The following is a 22,671-nucleotide window of genomic DNA, read 5'->3' on the forward strand; positions in this document are numbered from 1 at the left end:
CTTTGAAGGGCTGGATTCGTGGAAAGATAATGTGTGAATTTGGTTCTGTCTTGGAATACTTTGGTTTCTCCATCTATGGTAATTGAGGCTTTGGCTGGGTATAATAGCCTGGGCTAGCATTTGTGTTCTCTTACTGTCTGTATAACATCTGTTCAGGATCTTCTGGCTTTCCTAGTCTCTGGTGAAAAGTCTGGTGTAATTCTGATAGGCCTGCCTTTATATGTCACTTGACCTTTTCCCCTTACTGCTTTTAATATTCTATCTTTTTTAGTGCATTTGTTGTTCTGATTGTTATGTGTAGGGAGGAATTTCTTTTCTGGTACAGTCTATTTGGAGTTCTGTAGGCTTCTTGTATGTTCATGGGCATCTCTTTCTTTAGGTTTGGGAAGTTTCCTTCTATCATTTTGTTGAAGATATTTACTGGCTCTTTAAGTTGAAAATCCTCATTCTCATCTACTCCTATTATCTGTAGGTTTGGTCTTCTCATTGTGTCCTGGATTTCCTGGATGTTTTGAGTTAGGATCTTTTTGCATTTTGCATTTTCTTTGATTGATGTGCCTTTGTTCTCTGTGGAATCTTCTGCACCTGAGATCCTCTCTTCCATCTCTTCTATTCTGTTGCTGATGCTTGCATCTATGGTTCCAGATTTCTTTCCTAGGGTTTCTATTTCCAGCGTTGCCTCACTTTGTGTTTTCTTTATTGTGTCTACTTCCCTTTTTAGGTCTAGTATTGTTTTCTTTATTTCCATCACCTGTTTGGATGTGTTTTCCTGTTTTTCTTTAAGGACTTGTAACTCTTTAGCAGTGTTCTCCTGTATTTCTTTAAGTGATTTATTAAAGTCCTTCTTCATGACCTCTACCATCATCATGAGATATGCTTTTAAATCCGAGTCTAGGTTTTCAGATGTGCTGGGGTGCCCAGGACTGGGTGAGGTGGGAGTGCTGTATTATGATGATGGTGAGTGGTCTTGGCTTCTGTTAGTAAGATTCTTACATTTGCCTTTTGCCATCTGGTAGTCTCTGGAGATTGTTGTTATAGTTGTCTCTGGTTAGAGCTTGTTCCTCTTGTGATTCTGTTAGCCTCTATCAGCAGACTAGCTCTCTCCTGAGTTTCAGTGGTCAGAGCACTCTCTGCAGGCAAGCTCTCCTCTTGCAGGGAAGGTGCCCAGGTATCTGGCGTTCGAACATGCTTCCTGGCAGAAGTTGTGTTCTACTCACCAGAGGTCCTAAGTTCACATGGAGAGTCCTCTAGGGATCTTGCAGGTATCCGCTGACCCTGCTCCCAAGGTAGCCCGGTGCTGGCGCCTACCAGAAGGGACTTGTGTCCCTGGTCAGGCAGGGTTTTCTGCTTCCCTAATAAATGCTGTCTCAGGTCCCACACGATTGGATTGGAACAGAAGTTGTGTGCCACTCACCAGAGGTCCTAAGACCCCGTGGAGAGTACTCTGGGGACCTTGGGGGTGTCTGCTGACTCAGTGCCCAAGGTGATCTGGTGCTGGCGCTGACCGGAAGCCAAAGCCATACTTTTATGAGAATGAGTTTTTGTTAATTTAAAAAAAAAAATATATATATATATATATATATATATATATATATATATATATCCCCAATTAAAGAAACCCTCATGGGATTCTTTCTCTTTAAATAAAGTCTATCATTGCTACTCAGTAACAGAAGAAATGATATAAATAACATACACACTGTACAACATATTGGTTACAGTCATGTAAAATGTCAGTCTCTTCATTGTTCTTGAGGCCACAGGTTTTGTCTTGTTTGTGAGCCTCAGAATAGTTTTCTCAATTTTTTTTTCTAGAATTTTGTCCATTTTAAAAGTGTTTTTCTTTAACTAATTTATCTTCCTTTTTTATTTTTTCCAGGTTGTTTTCAGTCACCTCCTCTGTTAATATTAATGTTGAGACAGAGTTGAACAGGCTCCATCATGTCTGTCTCTCTATGGTCAACACAGTTGTCCTCATTGCTATCACCTCCTGAAAAAAAAAAGATGTTCATATAGTAGGGGAATTCACTTCAATTGTCTTTATTATATTTAAAACTGTGTATGGCTAATGCAAAATTACATTTTATTCAACCACCAGAGGGAGCCTCCAAATCTATGGACTTTCCCCATAAGAAATAGTACTGAAGTGGTGAGTTTATAAGTTTTATGTTTCACAATTTAAAACCCAGGGCATTCCATTTCACGCTGTTGGGTTTCACCAGGGGTTTCATACAGAAAGTGCCTGAGATCTTTTCCTGTTATACACATCACATCATTTGGTTAACAGTTTTTATATAGTCAACTATTTTTGCATGATTTTGATTGTTTTGTAGTTTGAATATTTATGATATTTCAGATATATAATTTAATTTTTGATACTCACCAATCTCTTCCTTCAAGAGAATTTTCATCCCATACACCTTAGGTCCTAGCTTTAATTTTTCTGGAATATTTTTAGTCTACAAATTGATGATTCTTGTTCATATTATTTTTGCAACCCCAAACTGAGAGCTTACCAAATCTCTTCATTACATATTAATTTACTTTTATATACTGCTTATCTGGCCAGGTCTTATCATCAAATATTTAAGTGGAGTCCTCGAATTCTAGAATTATGAGTCTTTTTCATAGTTGGTGATGTCAGCCTAATACGTGTATGACAAATAGTGTCAACATGATATTCTCAGGTCGTTTCTTTCCATCATCTAAAATTTCACTTTCTCTCATAGAGAATCAAGTGTTTGAAAAACTTTCCACAAATATTATGTGCACATGATATGTGAAAGGAAATTATCCAATGCTTTCCTGAAGGCAGAGCTGGCTGTAACCCATAATGAGAGTGCTAGACCTCCCAAAACCATTCTTTTTCAGTTAGTTATCATGTCCTTGTAGTTTCTGGGGTCTCTCTCTGCCCCATCTCCATCCCTCCTCATATAGACTCATGCATGCATCATGAAACTCTCACCACAGTAGTTAAGGTCGCAAATATGTCCACTATCTCCAAGAACTTCCTTTTGTCTCCTATCTCTTGTTATAAGATCACTTACCTTAGTAGTCCAACACTAGGGAGCGGCAGCTTTAAGTGTCCCAAAGTTTTTTTTTTTCTTTACACAGTAATGTCATCAATCTTGTTTTGTGGCTGTGAAAATTGTTGTGTACAGAGGTTAAACAAATTACCCAAGGTCACAAAGCAGATGAGTGAGATCTGGGAACATATCCAACTCCAAACTGCAGGGTTGACATATTATCTTCCATTGCTTCCCACAGCTGCCGTCAGGCCACTCTCTCCCCCTGCATTAAGTAAAAGCCAGCTATTTTAACTTGCATTCCTGAGTTGAAGTCAATGGAGTTTAACTGTAATTGCTAGAATGTTACCTCGGTTGAAAAAACTATGAATAATGAATAGAGGTGAAATAGATCCATCCCAAGTCAGTATTAGTGACATCACACTTCTTCTCTAACCGCTTACTCTCCTGAAACTGCTTACAAATGTGCAATACTTCCACCATGTTTGCATGAAGACACCACCTGACTCTCAATTTTTTAGAACAAGTATCCCTTTGATATTTGCATAACTGAATAATAATTACAAAGAGCTTGATATGTGGGTAAATATAGGCGATTTTCAAGTAATGAAAAATATGAAGTACATAATCTTGCTGTTCTGAATTTTTCTGTAAAAGCACAGATGGTCTCCAACAAATCTATATAATGACTCAGTCAATGTTAATCTTCTAGAAGGCAAAAGAGTTCATTTACCTTCCAGCTTAGGAACCTAAGAAATCATAATGTTCTGTCAGCCACAAGCAGAGTCAGTAGGCCTCCTACTTCATGGAGATCGGTCCCTGGGCCAGTTGTTTCTGGTTTTTTTCATCACAGACACCTGTGAGCATACAAGTCAGGCCCTTCAGTGTGTAGCTTCTTTGAATCTCATCAGCTCTTGTGGTTCCTGCATTACTTGACCATACCTTCAGACACAGCTGAAGGCCTAGTTTTGTGTGTGTGTATGTGTGTGTGTGTGTGTGTGTGTGTGTGTGTGTATGTGTGTATGTGTGTGTGTGTGTGCCCTCAGGTTCATGTTCTGATCTAATGCAGACGCTTGAATGCTGCCTCCTCAGCCTGCCACAGGAGGTAGCCCTTGACTAATAAAGAAACAGTCCCAAGGAAATACAGTTTAAAGATCGTTACAACAGTTAAAGGGTTTCTCCACAGAACAAATTTTCTGATATTAGAAAAGGCCTGCCCAATGAATAAAAGCTTTTCCACACTCCTTACATTCATATGATTTTACCCCAGCAGGAGTAGCCCTATCAAACAAGGGGGGGAACTCATGCTTGAAGGACTTCTCCATGTACCTTGCATTCAAAGGATCTTTTCATTTTATGAACAACTTTATTGTTATTAATTTTGCTGCAAAGAGGAAAAGCGTTTTCACAGTCTTTACATTCAAATTTACACTGTGCCAGCTATAACATTATTGATAAAATTAAGACTGGTCATTTAGGTAAAATGATGTGTGCCAGAGCTCTATTAAAAGGTCTAGTTTGTTGTAGATGTGTATCTATGTGGAGAAACTATTACTTCCAAACATGGATATGTGTAGTTTAATCTTGGTTAAATATAAATAAAAATTGAAATAGACTTTAAATGGGTAGCATAGTCATGTTGTGTCTTGTGACTTGAATACCATAATTCAAGGTCTGTGGTGTAACTGATGTAGTACTCAGCACAAAACTCACCTTCTTTCTTGACTTATATCTTCTTTGCATCATGTGAACTGTGTAATTGGGAACAGCTTCATTAAAGATGAGGCCAGGTTGAAAAACAAAACAAAACAAAATAATGAAACAAAACAACAACATCAAAAACCAAAACCATAAGTACAACAACAAAAAGACATTACAACAGACTTCCAACCCCATTGCATTTCTAATAGTGCATTGCACCAGTATGGTTTATTTCACTTACTGAAAAATAAACAACTCTCATTAATTCTGAAGATCTATGAGATCAGACAGCAATTAAGCTCATGGTTACAAGTGTTTTGTAGAAATCAACCTCTTGATGTTTATGTTTTTATACTTTTATTTCAAATTTAAAACTATGAATATGTTTCACTCAAGTGCCCCAGGTTTGCCTCAATCTCACAAATAAATAATGCATTTTGTAGAAAAATCTGTCCCAGTGGAGAAAATGCTTCAAGCATTAATTTTGACTTGACTTGGAGTCAGTGGTTTTCATCTTTTGTGATACATTTTTTAAAGCCTGAGAAAAAGAGCATAAAGCATAGTTACTCTTAATGAGATGAGCCACATGCAAAATTTAGAACTCTCAAGGCTGTGAGGCACATGAAGAAGCATTCTTCCTGGTGCCTGCTGAGCATAGGCTAGCCTGTGCTCTCCCAATTCCATTTTTAGCAAAATAGAAGCAACCTATACCCTGTACTCATCTGCTACAAGTTAAAATTTAACTCCTTTACTTACCAAACTACATTAGTTGTGCTCCTTAGTTTTTTGTGTCTCAGAAAAACTTACTGAAAATGGAAGTACAATTTGTAATGAGGTAAATATGGATAATATTTCTTGTTCTGCATATTTAAAATAGCATGTACCATACGATTTATTTAAACCAAACTCTTTTGTGGCATATTTTTCCACGAAAGTTCAACATTTCCATAGTAATGATTGAGATTTCCCCTCACTAATCTAGAATTCTTCCTAGGAAGCCCATTTCTCCCATGCATTAATAAAGTGATCTCTTGTGAGACTATGCCGGGGCCTAGCAAACACAGAAGTGGATGCTCACAGTCAGCTATTGGATGGATCACAGGGCCCCCAATGGAGGAGCTAGAGAAAGTACCCAAGGAGCTGGGGGGATCTGCAAACCTATAGGTGGAACAACAATATGAACTAACCAGTAACCCCCAGAGCTCGTGTCTCTAGCTGCAAATGTATCAGAAGACGGCCTAGTCGGCCATCAGTGGAAAGAGAGGCCCATTGGTCTTACAAACTTTATATGCCTCAATATAGGGGAAAGCCAGGGCCAAAAAGTGGGAGTGGGTGGGTAGGGGAGTGGGTGGGGGAGGGTGTGGGGGACTTTGGGGATAGCATTGGAAATGTAACTGAAATAAATACCTAATTAAAAATGAATAAATAAATAAATAAATAAAGTGAATCTCAGTTTTTCTTATCTATTGAAAGGTGCCCATGGAGCTTAAGTTCTGTTATGAATGAGGTGAAACAGGACATGCAGAATGCTTAGAAAAGGCTCTTGGCTGCAAATAATCACTAGAAAAATGGTTAGTGATAAGGGACTATGTCCAAATATTTACATAAGAAAAACAAACTATTTTGAAATTTGAGTGGCTAAATAAGTAAATTACAGAAAAAGAGCAATTTGAGGGCCAAATTTTAATCAGAAATTTTCAATCCAGAGTCTTGAAAACAACTTTATCCTTCCTGAATTTTATAGGCATATCATGGGTTAGAATAAAGATCAATATTTTAAGAATAAATTCATTAGGGAATCTTGTAGAAACTCTGCTAACCCTTACAGAATTGAACAAAAGACAAATCACATGCTTGGGTTTCTCTTGAACTTGCTGAAGTTAATGCCTAATGGCAAGGAAGTTATTTAGCATCTCAACAAGGCAAAGAACATCAGTCATTACAGTACTAAGAATGAGGATCTTGTGTTGAGAGGCTAGTTTTATAAGTAAAGTCAGTGTCAAAACAGATAAGTCAATTAGTATTTAAAAAGAAGCCCACACTATATAATATAGAAGAGAGACTATCTTAATTTTAAGCAATGGAGATTTTTCTATCAGGTAACTTAAATGAGCTCAAAAATCTCCCATTTGGGCCATGAAGATTGCTTACTGGGTAAAGACACTTGCTGTCATGCTTGATGAACTGAGTTCTATGCACAGGAAGAAGGAAAGAAGCAACTCCTTCAAGTTGTCCTCTGACCTTTGCATATGTAGTGCAACATACGACCCTACACCCCAAATGAATAAATGCAAATAATAATAATAATGAATATAGAACTTCACAAATAACTTTCTTTTAGTCTCAAAGTCCATTTCTTGGGAAAAGTTGAATGGACCACTTAAATAGTGCTGTTATATAAGGGCATCACTGAGGGTTAAAAAACCAAAGAGCTAGAAAATTGATTGGGAAATAGAAATGAAATACATAGTTTTCTCTACAGAATAAATCAAAACAGAAAGTTTTCCCAGGAGATCTGTCTTGGGCTCAGGCAAGGAGAATTCCTGAGCACAGTAGAAATGAAAAAATGCTAATAAACTAAGGTAGAACTCACTGACAACAGCAGAGAAATGTCCTATGGATAAAGGTAAAAGACAAGGAAGCATGTGTGTGTTGGCTGTTGCAAACAGTGAGCAAACAGATAACACAAACATTTCTGCCAACAAAGGGTAACCACATTGGTTTGAAGTTCAGATTACACTACTTGTGTTGATTTAGCAAACAAAATATGACATGCATAAAATTCTTCAGTAAAATGAAACAGAAAGGAGACATTATAAACAGCGTAAAATAATATGATTAATTCTGTAAGCAGAAAAACAGAAATGCTCTAAAGAAGGTTAGAAGAGAGCTAATATCCAAAATATATAAAGAAATCAATAAGTTAGACATGAAAACTCAAATAACTCAATTAAAAAGTGTGGTGCAGAACTAAAAAGAGAATTTCTAACAAAGGAAGCGCCAATGGCAACAAAACAAAACAAAACAAACAAAAAACAAGCAAACAAAACCCCCCAAATGTTTAATGTGGTTTAGTCATCAGGAAAATGAAAATCAACATGACTTTGAGATTCTACCTTCCAGCCATCAGAATAGCTAAGATAAAAAACTCAAGGGACAGCAGATGCTGGCAGGGTTGTACAGGAAGGGGAACGCTCTTCCACTGCTGGTGAGAGTGAAAACTTGTACAATCGCTCTGGAAATCAAACTGGCCAGTTTCTCAGAAAAATTGGGAATACTTCTCTCTCAAGACACAGCTATACTGAAAAAGTAAAATGTGAAAACAAAATTCTAGGCCTTTAGGCCCAGGCTTGGGAATGTGACCTTTGTGACTCAATGCTCCAAGTTATGCTAATCATAAAAGAGATAGAGACATTCCTCTACCCATCCGCTTCCTGGGTTCAAGGAGTATTCATTCAAAGAGAGTCACCCTGACCCACCCTGACCATTGCTGGAACCCGCTATGAAAATGTACTATTGTTAGGGGCTCTTAGAAACTGTCTTGAGAAATAACCCACACAATTACCAGGTATTCCTCGTGACTCTTGTGACTTTGCACTTTCTTGTGACTTGTAACTGGTATTTTTGGTATTTTCCAACAACGCCCTTCCCACCTCCTTGAGTTGTGGTTTCTTCCTTTAAATACCCCTGACCCAGAAACTCGGGGCGCCACAGTCCTCTACCTCTGCATGGTGTATGACCGTGGGCCCGAGAGCGCTCTTGAATAAAAATCCTCTTGCAGTTTGCAGCAAGACTGTTTCTTGTCAGTGATTTTGGGGTATCGCCTCTCCTGAGTCAGAACGTGGGGGAGTCCTCACGTTGTGGGTCTTTCAATACCACTCCTGGGCAAATACGCAAAAAAATGCTCCACCTTACCACAAAGCATCTTATGTTCATAGCAGCTTTATTTGTAATAGCCAGAAACTGGACACAACTCGTATGACCCTCAACTGAAGAATAGGTATAGAAAATATTGTTAATTTACACAATGGAATACTACTCAACTATTAAAATTTGCAAGCAAATGGATGAAACTTGAAAATATCATCCTGAGTGAGGTAATCCAGACCCAAAAGGATATGCATGGTATGTATTCACTTATAAGTGGATATTAGCCATAAAGTATAGGATAACTACGCTGTAATCCACAGACCACAATAAGCCAAATAACAAGGCCCAAGGGACCATAGTTGAATCTCTCTCAGAAGGGAAAACAAAATAGGTATCAGAGGTGAATGGAAGGAGGGAACTGCTGGGAGAGGGCATGAGTAGGAAAGTGTGTGGGTCATGGAGTCAGGTGTAGGGAGAGCAGGGAAGACAGAAAGGGAATTTGCCAGGGGGTCAGGGATAATCTCCAGGATGTGCCAGAGAGCAGGGACAGAGGTGGGGGCACGGTATCTATGGGGGAGACTCTAGTTAAGATTCCTAGTAGTGAGAGATAGGATCCTGAAAGGTCCATTCCTGTAGCCAGGCAGGACTCTCAGTGGAGGGATAACAACAGTAACCTGTAGCCTCCCTCAGCCCTGAAGCAGGCTGATTCAGACTTTGACCTCGCTGCCACTGAGAAGGAAATTACCTAAGGTGGAGCCTTCCGACCTAGATGGCTCTTTTGTTCCGCCACCTGCCACTGCTCTCTCCAAGACACTGCTACCTGCTGAGAAGCACCTGATACATTCCAGGAACATCCTACTTTCCATATCACCTACAGCCTGGCTCCAGACACCAAGAATGGGCTGGCAGGGGATGAGCCTTCCCCCCTTTTATAAGCACACTCTCTTAGTAAATGGAAGGCCTTGAACCGAATCATGTCTTGACTCCATTAACTTCCCGCCATCTAAGTCTCTTTCACCCCAGCCTGCCTCCCTGGTGTACCCGGTCCTTGTAAGCCGCAGGTCGGCATACAACAGTAACCCACCCACAAAACTTTCCACTCCAAAGTATGCCCTGCCTCCAAGTCATGCAGGGACAAAGGTAGAGCAGAGACTAAGGGAATGACCAACAAATGACTGGCCCAACCTGAGAACCAAACTGTGGGTAAGCACCAGTTCCTGAAACTATAAATGATATTGTTATGCTTGCAGACAGGAGTCTAACATAAACTGTCCTCTGAGAGACTCCACCCAGCAGACAATGGGAAGAGATGCTGAGATCCACTGCCAAACTTTAGATGGAACTCAGCAAGTCTTATGGAAGAGTTAGGGAAATGATTGAACTGCACAGCAAGACCAACAGACTCAACTAACCTGGACACTTGGAAGCTCCCAAACACTGACCTACCAACCAAAGAGCTAGGGCATGTTGGAGCTAGGCCCTATAGAAATATAGCAGATGTACAGCTTGATCTTCATGCTAGCTCCCCAACAACGGACCCAACAGCTGGAGTAGTTGGCCTTTTCCTGGATCTGTTGCCTATATGTGGATCCCATTCCCTGAAGTAGGCAGCATCTGTTTGACCTCAGTATGGAAAGGATACACCTAGTCCTTCAGGGACTTGATCTTTTGGGTGTCGGGGAGGGGAGAGTGATGTGATACCCAGAGATGGCTCCTCCTTCTCAGAGGAGAAGGGGGGGGATGATGGGGGAAGGACCTGAATGAGGGGATATTGGGAGGAGAGGGGCTGATATTGTGATGGAAAGTAGATAAATAAATAAACAAACATTTTACAGAAAAAGTTTATGGATATAAATTTACAATCAAAACTAAAGTTCACAAAGAGATTAACCATGGTAAATGAGAAAGATTGTGGTATAGATTATACCAGAAATTAGTATATTCAGTACAGATAATGAATATCTAAAATCAAAGGAGCATGTAATCAAAATGTATCAAATGTATGTGATCATGCTTCTCAAAGACAAAAATTAAGACGATGAAGAGAAATTACTCAGAGTTGAAGTTTAAGATTTTTTTTATAGTTGATTAAAAGCATGGATCCTTGTCTCTGAGATTCATGAATTATCCTTATACAGATAAAATTGAAAATGAAATCGATGCTTTAATACATCTTGGTTTTGCAACATAATACCTAAAGAAAAGAGATATTTAGAAAGCCATAGAGACATGAATTGACACACCAATAAAATCAGCAGAATATGTTTATAGTGAGGAGTGAAAAATAACCTGGTGTTTTCACCACTCTTCATAAGGGAATACAAATATCCCAAGTTCATGTAACAAATGTGGAACAGATATATATAATTGGAAATAATTTTTTTTCCTACACAGAATACAAAATACAATAAAATGAAGAAAAAAAGGACTTTGTGTATGAATACTCAAGTGAATATAAGCAAGAATATGGATCCATGATTATAATGAACATATAAAATGGTGTTTATATTTTGAAATAAACAAACTGCTGAGATGTGGAATTCTACACAGCAGAGGTGTGAAGTGTGGAATGGGACTCAGACACAAAATGTGCAAAAGCAGGGAAAGAAAGCAATTTCTAACTTGGCATTTTAATATTAAAAGTTTTAGGGTAGCTGTGATTGTTTGTATATCCTTGGACCAGGGAGTGGCACCATCTAAAGGTGCGGCCTTGTTGCAATAGGTGTGACCTTGTTGGAATGGGTGTGTCATTGTGGGTGTGGGTATAAGATCCTCACCCTAGTTGCCTGGAAGTCAGTCTTCCACTAGCAGCCTTTGGATGAAGACATAGAACTCTCAGCTCCTCCTGTGCCATGCCTGCCTGGATACTGCCATGCTCCCAACTTGATGATAATGGACTGAACCTCTGAAACTGTAAGCCAGCCCCAATTAAATGTTGTTTTTTATAAGACATGCATTGGTCATGGTGTCTGTTCATAGCAGTAAAACCCTAACTAATACAGAAGTCATATATAGAAACATATAAATTATATGAATACTTTTTAAAAGTATAGGATAAGGAAATAAAATGAGAAAAAAATGTAGACAACATCATGATTTGCCTTTAGAACATTGTGTTTTTTTAATTAGGTATTTTCCTCATTTACATTTCCAATGCTATCCCAAAAGTCCCCCCTACCCTCCCCCCAACCCCTACCCACCCACTCCCACTTTTTGGCCCTGGCATTCCCCTGTACTGGGGCATATAAAGTTTGCAAGTCTAATGGGCCTCTCTTTCCAGTGATGGCCGACTAGGCCATCTTTTGATACATATGCAGCTAGAGTCAAGAGCTCTGGGGTACTGGTTAGTTCAAAATGTTGTTCCACCTATAGGGTTGCAGTTCCCTTTAGCTCCTTGGGTACTTTCTCTAGCTCCTCCATTGGGGGCCCTGTGATCCATTCAATAGCTGACTGTGAGCATCCACTTCTGTGTTTGCTAGGCCCTGGCATAGTCTCACAAGAGACAGCTATATCTGGGTCCTTTCAGCAAAATCTTGCTAGTGTGTGCAATGGTGTCAACGTTTGGAGGCTGATTATGGGATGGATCCCTGGATATGGCAGTCTCTAGATGGTCTATCCTTTTGTCTCAGCTCCAAACTTTGTCCCCTTCCATGGGAGTTTTGTTCCCAATTCTAAGAAGGGGCAAAGTGTCCACACTTTGGTCTTCATTCTTCTTGAGTTTCATGTGTTTTGCAAATTGTAACTTATATCTTGGTTATTCTAAGTTTCTGGGCTAATATCCACTTAGTGAGTACATATCATTTGAGTTCTTTTGTGATTGGGTTAGCTCACTCAGGATAATGCCCTCCAGGTCCAATCATTTGCCTAGGAATTTCATAAATTCATTCTTTTTAATAGCTGAGTAGTACTCCATTGTGTAAATGTACCACATTTTTTGTATCCATTCCTCTGTCGAGGAGCATCTGGGTTCTTTCCAGCTTCTGGCTATTATAAATAAGGCTGCTATGAACATAGTGGAGCATGTTTCTTTCTTACTAGTTGGAACATCTTCTGAATATATGCCCAGGAGAGGTATTGCGGGATCCTCCGGTAGTACCATGTCCAATTTTCTGAGAAACCACCAGAGAAATTCCCAGAGTGGTTGTACAAGCTTGCAATCCCACCAACAGTGGAGGAGTGTTCTTCTTTCTCCACATCCTCGCCAGCATCTGCTGTCCCCTGAATTTTTGATCTTAGCCATTCTGAATGGTGTGAGATGGAATCTCAGGGTTGTTTTGATTTTCATTTCCCTGATGATTAAGGATGCTGAACTTATTTTCAGGTGTTTCTCAGCCATTCGGTATTCTTCAAGTGAGAATTCTTTGTTTAGCTCTGAGCCCCATTTTTCAATGGGGTTATTTGATTTTCTGGAGTCAACCTTCTTGAGTTCTTTTTATATATATTGGATATTAGTCCTCTCTCTGATTTAGGATAGGTAAAGATCCTTTCCCAATCTGTTGGTGGCCTTTTTATCTTATTGACGGTGTCTTTTGCCTTACAGAAGCTTTGCAGTTTCATGAGGTCACATTTATCAAGGAAATGGAATCATAATTTAAGACACATAGCAAGCAGAAAATAAAAGGGCAGAAAGTTCCAACTGAATCAATAATCAGAGCGAATAGCATGTATATGTATATTATAACAGTAGTAAATATAAATTTGTCATTTTTCACAATTAAAAATAAGTAACATATTGAGAAAGCATCAGCTATATGCAATATAAGGTCAACAATTTATGGATTAAAAAGGATGACAAAGAAAAATTTCCTGAACAGATATTAACTAGAATAAACCTCATAAATGTGATCTAATAAAAAGGTAAGGCAAATAAATAAAAATAAAAGGGACTATTACTTAAAGACTAAGTGCCCACTTAATCAAATGACCATACATCCTTTGGCTATTGTCTCATGTGCAGTTAGCATTTTATTGGCCTTGTTTATTTTTGCTTGTGTAGTTGGTCTTCTTAGTAATTGAAGAAGTTATGCTTTACTTCTAGTATTAATTATATATATTAAAGCCTTATAAATATTTTGTCCTGGATATTTTTGTTTGCCCTTTTAAATGTTTATATTATTGTTAAGGATTGGTGCAGAGTTTTTTTTTTTTTTTTTTCTGGATGGAAATGAGGACCACATTAGTCATGGCATAGTATTCCTGAGCAGGTTAGCATACCTCCCATCTAAAGTTGAGTGCAATGAAGTGTTCAGTGAAAGAACAGCACTCTTTTAAGTGTTTCCAAGATTGAGTGAGTGCTGTGTTTGACTCTTATGACTACAAAGATTCCAAAGCCACTGAGGTAGTAGCTCCTTAATACAAGGAAGGGGTTCAGATAGAAAATGAGATTTCATATCTCGGGTATACTAAGTTTCTGGGATAATATCCACTAATCAGTGAGTATATATCATTTGAGTTCTTTTGTGATTGTGTTACCTCACTCAGGATGATGCCCTCCAGGTCCAACCATTTGCCTAGGAATTTCATAAATTCATTCCTTTTAATAGCTGAGTAGTACTCCATTGTGTAAATGTACCACATTTTTTGTATCCATTCCTCTGTTGAGGGACATCTGGGTTCTTTCCAGCTTCTGGCTATTATAAATAAGGGTGCTAAGATACAATTTGCAAAACACATGAAACTGAAGAAGAACGAAGACCAACGATGACACCATTGCATACACTAGCAAGATTTTGCTGAAAGGACCTTGATATAGCTGTCTCTTATGAGACTAGGCTGGGGCCTAGCAAACACAGAAGTGGATGCTCACAGTCAGCTATTGGATGGATCACAGGGCCCCCAATGCAGGAGGTAGAGAAAATACCCAAGGAGCTAAAGGGATCTGCAACCCTATAGGTGGAACAACATTTTGAATTAACCAGTACCCCGGAGCTCTTGACTCCAGCTGCGTATGTATCAAAAGATGGCCTAGTCGGCCATCACTGGAAAGAGAGGTCCATTGGACACGAAAACTTTATATGCCCCAGTACAGGGGAATGCCAGGGCCAGGAAGTGGGAGTTGGTGGTTAGGGGAGTGGGGGGGGGGGGGGTATGGGGGACTTTTGGGACAGCATTGGAAATGTAATTGAGGAAAATACATAATAAAAAAAAGACAAAAAAAAAAAAAAGAAAATGAGATCTCAAATCTTTAGACGTTGAAGAAACATTTGAATATGCAGAAAATGACTATGATAAATGTCAAGCTGCCAGCCCCTTATTTTTTGAAGGTCTCTGGCAATGTCTCCAAATGAGCAGAAACAAAACTTATTTATATTGATTGCAGAAGGTAAATTCACACTATCCTGTGTGAATGGAAAAATATCCATTAGGAAGGGCTGGGACCCTGATCTTCAAAGTAATAGAGTTTGGGAGGGTATAGACAGTTGTTAGTGAACTTCTGAATGACTCCACATCAATTAGAAGGTGCAGTTTGTCCTTTCCATGTCAGAGGAGCCCAGCTTATGGAAGACTCCTTAGCAACATTTCCTGGTATAATTGCCTTATAAGATGACTATTCATAAGATTTATACCAAACATAATAATCATTGTCAATTTTCAGGATATTCTAGAAAGATATATGTGAAAGGACTAGAAATGAATGAAATTCTACTCCAAAATGAACTTTTAAAGTGTATGAACTTTTAGAGCAAATGCATTGATTCTAGTGAACCTATCAGAAGTGTTGAATATGATGTGCTACTTTGATAGAAAGAAATGACACACACAAGAACACTTGTTCCTTGGTTGGTGGCTTTGCTTGTGAAGTTATGGAAGTTTTAGGAGGTGACTCCTGCTGGAGGAAGTATGCTTTCATGTGCAAGCACTGAATTACTTTTACTATTTAATTTTATGTGTATGGGTGTTTAGGCTGCCTGTGTATTTATGTATCCTGTTTGTGTCTTGTGCCTGCAAAAGTTTGAAGAGGGTCTTAGATCCCTAGGAACAGGAATTTAAAATGGTAGTGTACTACCATGTGGGTGCCAGGAATTGAACCTGCATCCTAGAGATGAGTAGCCAGTGTGTTTAACTGCTGAGCTATTTCTCCAGCACCTCACTAAAGGGTGAAGGTGGTGAACTTTGAGATTTCTGAGCTTGCAACTTCCTTACCTCTGCCCTGATGTCTGCATAGGAAGGCATGATTTCTCAGTTTCTTGCTCCTGCAGACATATTTGTCACTTGCTTCTGCACCTTCCCTTCCTCAGAAAACATGCCTAAGTAAACACTTTATTTTAGAACATAATTGAAAAACAACCAATACCAACAGGTACTCACATCCTAAAAATATTTAGATTCCAACAAACAGCTGTCAGTGGAAGAGGCCATCACTAATTGGGCCTTCCCAATTATATTACAAGATAATGCAATATTTATTTGCCAGAAACTAGCTGGAAACATTTGGTACTCTGTTTATTAGGGTGGAAGCTTCAGTTCACTGGGATTTTTATTTGGGCTAATTAATCTCATGTACATTATGTTAAAGTCAACTTTCACATTAGAAAAGAATTTCTTGATCTACATAACATGAAGATTTTCAAGCTGTGTGTGAGAACCGTATTTAAGAATTCCTGGGCCAGAGAGATGAGTCCGTCTTCAAGAGAACATGCTTGTTCTTCCAGAGTACCAAGTTTGTTCCCAGTGCCCATATCAGGAAGCTCATAGTTGCCTGTAATCTTTCTTTTCAGGTTACTGTAGGGACTCATACTCACAGACACATACTCACTACTCCTCTCACCACACATACAATATGTCTTAATAAAAGAATATTTCCTCATAATTATACACACACACACACACATATATATGTATATATATATATATATATATATATATATATATATATATATATACATATATATAATATTTGGGTGTTTTGACTGCATACATGTCTGTGAGCCACATGCAGGCATTGCACAGAGGCCCTAAGAGTCTCTCAGTTGCCATAAGACTGGAGTTACAGCCTCTTGTGAACACCCATGTGGGTGTTGGGAATTGACTACTTGTCAAGCACCCCCTCTTCTCTGATTCCTGGCTGCGACAACTCATTCCCCACTTACCATGATACCCCTCATATCCAAATCAATGAAGCCATATGATCATGGAATTACAGAGGATATTTGATTAATAATTATAGTAGCAGCATCTATTTTGTATGTCATATGTGAATGTTCATGTACAACTCTACAATATACAGTAGAGAATTATGCACAAACAAAAATGAATATACTTGAATCTTTGATTTTAGAATGGATAGAGTTAGGATTTAAACAAAAATATTATAGCTCAGATTTTATCTTCTAGAGAACTCTCTGCTCTTTGTAGATATATGTTAATAATAGCTTACAAAGAACAATAAGAATGTTGGGAATCACCACAAGTAACTAACATTGTCATATAATAGATGCATATTTCCATCAAGGAGAGATTTTACAATTGTTTGAAGAATGGTCATCATCGAAAGTATTTTGTATATAAGGTGAATGCTATGAAAAATGTCACTCCTGTGACCTAGTATGTGTATGGTTTTTGAGCTTATTAAAATCTTCTGCCTTGAGATCTTGTCTTCAACTATTATCCCAGTATTCTAGATATCATCACATACATCTACACTGTGGTTTCTACACCTAAGGCTCTGGGGAATGGCAGAATAAGGGGCACAATGATCATTAGAGCTGGAAGACAAGGGAATCTGTTGTAAAATAAGCACCCAACAATAGAATTGCCTGAACAAGATCCATACTGCAACACTACCATTTGACTGCCAATATGGATGGGAGGAAATCACACAATGTTCTCCATTTAGATGAAGAGACAATGTCTGCAGAGAGGGAGATTAATTTCCTACAGGGACAAGCTCCCAAATGGCCTTTCTATCACAGGTGTCTAACTCTGCATACAGGTACGTGTAAGTAATACAAAATGGACTTGTGTGTATTATCAGGATTCTCTAAAGTATAAAAGCTAAAAGATATTAAAGGAGATTTATTAGACTGACCCATAGGATATAATCTGTGTAGTCCAGCAATGGCTATACCACAAGGGAAGGGAAAAAATCTAGTAGTTATTCAAATCATGAGACTGGATGTTTCTGGAGTCCCAGTCTGGTGCTGGAGTCTAGGAAGATTCCTCAACTGCTGCTGCTTTTCAGTCTCCATTGGAATCCTGAAAAACGGATATAACAGGGTAAATGAACTTGCTACTGAGAGTGGGGGAAAGCAGGAAAAGAAAAAGCTTCCTTTATCCACATGCTTTTATTTGGGCTGCGACTAGAAGATGTGGTCCAGACTAAGGTCCATCACAAATAATCCTAAGACAATCTTTCTAATTACCTTTATAGGTACCACTTACCAAAGTTAAACCATAAACAAATAAACAATTTAAGCAGATTTATATAACCCTGGTGAACTAGAAGCTGTCATTAAAGTCTCCCAACCAAAAAAGAAAAGTAAAACAAACAAACAAATGAATAAAACAAAAACAAAACCAACAAAACAAACAAATGAACCAGGGCCAGAACAGAATTCTGTTTTCGCACAGAATTCTTGCAGATTTTCAAAGAAGATGTAATGGCAATATTCCTCAAATTATTCCACAAGATAGAAACAGAAGGAATATTGCCAAATGCATTTTATGAAGCCACATTTACCCTGATATGCAAACCACATAAACACCCATCAAATAGAATTACAGATCAATTTCTCTCATGAAAAACTATTCAATAAAATACTTGCAAACTAACTCCAAGAATACATCCAAAAGATCATCCATCATTATCAAGTGGGCGTCATCTCAGAGATGCAAAAATTATTCAATACACAAAAGTAAACACCCGCAATCCACATATAAACAAAATGAAAGAAAGAGTCACATGATCATCTCATTAGGTACAGAAAAGGCCTCTGACAAAGTCCAACACACTTTTAAGATAAAATTCCTGGAGAGATGAAAGATAAAAGAAAAAATATTGCAACATAATAAAGCTTGTTTGCAGCAATTCCATATCAAGTTAAATGGGGAGACACTCAAGGCAATTCTACTAAAACCAGGGACAACAGGTTGCTCACTCTCTCCATATCTATTTAATAGAGTATTTGAAGTTTTAACTAGAGCAATAAAACAACTGAACAAGATCAAGGAGACACAAAATGGAGAGAAATCATCATATCCTTATTTGCAGACGATAAGATACTATATATGTGACACTAAAAGTTCTGTCATGGAACTCCTACAATTGATAAACACTTTCATCAAGTGGCTGAATACAAAATTAACTAAAAAAACAAACACAAAACAGTAGCCCTCCTATATACATTGACAAGTAGATTGAGAAAAAATAATCAGGGAAATAACACTTTGTAGTAGCCACAAATAATATCTTTGTGTAACTCTAACCAAGCAAGTTAAAAATATTATATGATTAAAACTTCAAATCATTTAAAAATTGAAAAATATATCAGAAAATGGAAAGTCTCACATGCTCACAATCTGTAGGATTACCAAAGAAATATTGCCATTCTGCCAAATGCAATTTAGAAATTCAATCCCCATCAAAATTCCAATACAATTCTTCATAGGTCTTAAAGGAAAATCTTAGTTTTATACAGAAAAACAACAACAACAAATAAGATAGATTAGCTTAAAAGCAATCCTAAACAATAAAAGAACTTCTTACCATTCCTGATTTCAAGTTGCATTCATTATAAAGGTATAATAATAAAAACATCATGGTATTGGCATAAAAACAGACAAGTTCATCAATAGAATCAAATTGAAGTTTCACACATAAATTCTAATTTTTTATAACGAGGCCAGAAATATACAATAGCGGAAAAGAAAGTATCTTCAACAAATGATGCTGGTCAAACTGGAAGTCTGCATGTAGGAGATTGCAAATAAATCCATAGGTATCACCCTGCACAAAGCTCAAGTCCAAGTGGATTTAAATACCTTACCATAAAAGAAGATACAATGAATCACTGGGAAATAGCCTTGAACTAGTGGCAGAGAAGAAATTTTCCTGAGCAGATCACTGATAGCATAGGCACTAAGTTTAACAATTAATGGAAACTCATGAAACTGAAAAGTTTCTTAAGATAACACTAGGACAAAACAGCAGCCTGCAAAACGAGAACATATTTTTACCACCCAATGTCTGATTTAACTTAAGGCCCACTCCACAAAATGAACGCATACCCGATACTGCTTGAGTCACTAAGAACTAGATATAAGTATGGAGGACACCTGGAGAACAAGGATCCCTAAATCAACGGAGCTTATATGAAGTCGTGGTGACTGAAGCAGCAAAAATAGTGTAGACATGAGTTTGCACCAGGGTTTGCTACATATATATTATAGCTTTTAGGTTACTATTTCTATAGGACTCTTGATTGTGCACATGAGTGAGCCTCTGATTCTTGTGACGTCTGTTCGGACTCTTTTCATTATGTTAGGTTGCCTTGTCCAATTTTGCTGCGATAATTTTTGTTTTGTCTTGTTTTGTTTTGTTATATTTGATTTTATCTCTTAGAAAACTGTTCTTTTCTAATGAGAGACATTAAGGGAGGGAATCCAGATGGAAAGGGAGGTGGGGAGGAACTGTGAGGAATAGAAGGAGGGGAAACTGGTATCAGGAAAGAAAAGAATGTATGTATGAGAAAATCATCTATTTTTAATAAAAGGTTAAAAAGGAAGGAAGGAAGGAGGGAAGGAAGGAAGGAAGGAAGGAAGGAAGGAAGGAAGGAAGGAAGGAAGGAAGGAAGGAAGGAAGGAAGGAAAGAAATAAGATAGAAATAAGAAAATCTCTCAAGCTTTAGTTGATTGCAGGTGTAGTCATGTTGATAGCTACAATTAGCCATCTATAAAATTGGGAAAGGGTGAGGTCACTTGGAGGGGAGAAGTGTGTAGGACTGATGCAGATGCATCACTCAGGGATGAAGTTCTCCGAAAGAAAATTGTTAAGCAAATAAATTAATAACACAATCTGCAGGAGATTGAAAAAATGGGATGAGATAGGTTTTCTCCTCTTCATCTTCTATTTTATATTCTGAACACCCAGCAATATTGAACAAAATGAATTTATTTATTTAATCTTAAATTAAATATTGGATGTCGTATGGGGAAATCTGTCTTCCATTCTGATATAGGAAATGGAATACCTTGAAGCATGCCCTCTTCCTTATGATCACTGTAGGCAGATTAATGGTCCACGGAGTAGTATCATGGGTATTTAAGGTGTACCTGAGAATTTATGTTATGAATTGCTTCAATGAAATGAATATTAGTGTAAAAATCAAATTCAAACACTAAATTTTAGTTCCTTTAAAGTAACAATTCTTTTACATTCTTCAAATTATGTTTTTATTAAAATATGGTGATGTGGTCATCCAGGTTCACTCAGATCAAATATTTGTGGTCAATGCCTTTTCTTCCATATAATTAATGAAAAATAAATTGGAAATTAATAGTTAATTATCCTATCTCTTAATATGTTGGTTTTATTATCTGTTTCAGTTCTTGTTGTCTAAATCTCTTAAACTTAAAGCTACCTTCCCTGAGATGTGAGAATACCCTTACACAATAATAAAATGAAATGTGGCTTTCATTTGGTAGATGGCAGTATTACCCGTCAGCCGAACGGTTGTATATCGCTGCTGCTGATAGAATGACGTGCTGGTGCTGAAGAGGGAGCATCCTGCCAGGAAACAGAGGAGCAGACCCGTTAATTCCCCAGCAGACACGAAAAGTGAAGCTCCTAAACAAAGGTAAGCAAAGACGTGTGTGTGTGGAGACAGGGGAATGGGCTCCAAGCACAGCAGAGCATAGTTACACATCAGTTAAGAGAAGTGCTGTAAAGTAATTAAAATTGATATAGCTTGGCATTCAGTATAAGTAAACTTCAGAGATCTCATCTCATCATGCTTATCATTAGAAAAATAAGGAAACTAAGAAGCTAAATGGCTTTGTAAAAACAGTGTTGCCACAGACCGAGCTGTGTCGGGCCCCCTCAATCCGTGGGAAATTAGTAGTCCCAGCAGGTGAGCATGGAGTTGACAAGGAAAGGGTGACAAACAGACACAGACACAAGGTAGTGCTGTATCTGGATGTACTTTTTTTCCAAGCAAACACCAGGCTTTTAATACAGAAGAAAAACAAGAAGGCTAGGCGAATACATGTGTCAAGGTACACTGGTTCTTAATAGAAAGCAAAGAAAATATATACATAAAAAGATGGCGGGAGCCAGGCCATGTTTACAACTGAGAATAGGAACAACCCTTAATTAAGATCAGCTAAACACAGAAGCCAGGTGAATGCTCTGATACAATGCTAGTATATTGTTAAACCCACCACCAGGGTTCCTTTAGTAAATACCTGATTATGCTATTCCTTGAGCCTAGTGAAAAAACCTGCACCAGGGGAATTCCTTCTACTAACCCTTTCATGAATAATACTACAATCCACCTATTTCCTAGGCCATTGTATATTCCTGTGTTTGGGTGTGATTTGGCTATTGTCCTAAGTAATTACTATGGAGACTAGTCCTGAGTTTTCTAGCTCTATTCAAGTAAATTGTAATGCCTGATTATTTTCACTGTCTCTACCAGAGGTAAATTTGAATGTTACTGAATAGGTAACATTCTTACTGAATTCCAAGTTCAGGATCAGCTCAAACACTTTCTAGGAACCATTGGAACACTGGTGGAGGCTTAGCTATATGTCAAAAGCAATCCTTAAAGGCACTTAGAATAAAACAATACTGAAAGAGAGCACACGGATCCATACACCAGACTAATGCGGGGACAGGTTTTGGGTATGCATGCTATTGGAATGCCAAGGTTCCAGGAGGCTAAATTTTTGTGAAACTCTTTGCCTCAGGACTGCTTCCAGGTTTCTAAACCTGTAATGGGAGTCACTACTGGAGTGGATGTAGCACAGTGTGAATAGTTTTAAAATGTCAAAACAGGCAATCATGCTTATGGTTCTGATATTAATGTTTCACCCACAGATTTTAATACAAGTTAGAAAATTTCTGCTTAAGATATAC

The 22,671-nt window shown here is 38.1% G+C and overlaps 1 long non-coding RNA gene across 1 annotated transcript in view; it reads left to right on the top strand.

Annotated features, from left to right (window-relative positions):
• The window catches only part of Gm16685 (predicted gene, 16685), a 77,297-nt gene that overhangs the window by 29,673 nt on the left and 24,953 nt on the right, over positions 1-22,671 (top strand). The window contains exon 2 of the long non-coding RNA NR_168341.1: positions 21,240-21,391. This is a non-coding gene — a long non-coding RNA (predicted gene, 16685). The remainder of the gene's footprint in view (positions 1-21,239; positions 21,392-22,671) is intronic.

Source organism: Mus musculus, chromosome 3 (genome assembly GCF_000001635.26).
Source record: "Mus musculus strain C57BL/6J chromosome 3, GRCm38.p6 C57BL/6J".
NCBI lineage: Eukaryota > Metazoa > Chordata > Mammalia > Rodentia > Muridae > Mus > Mus musculus.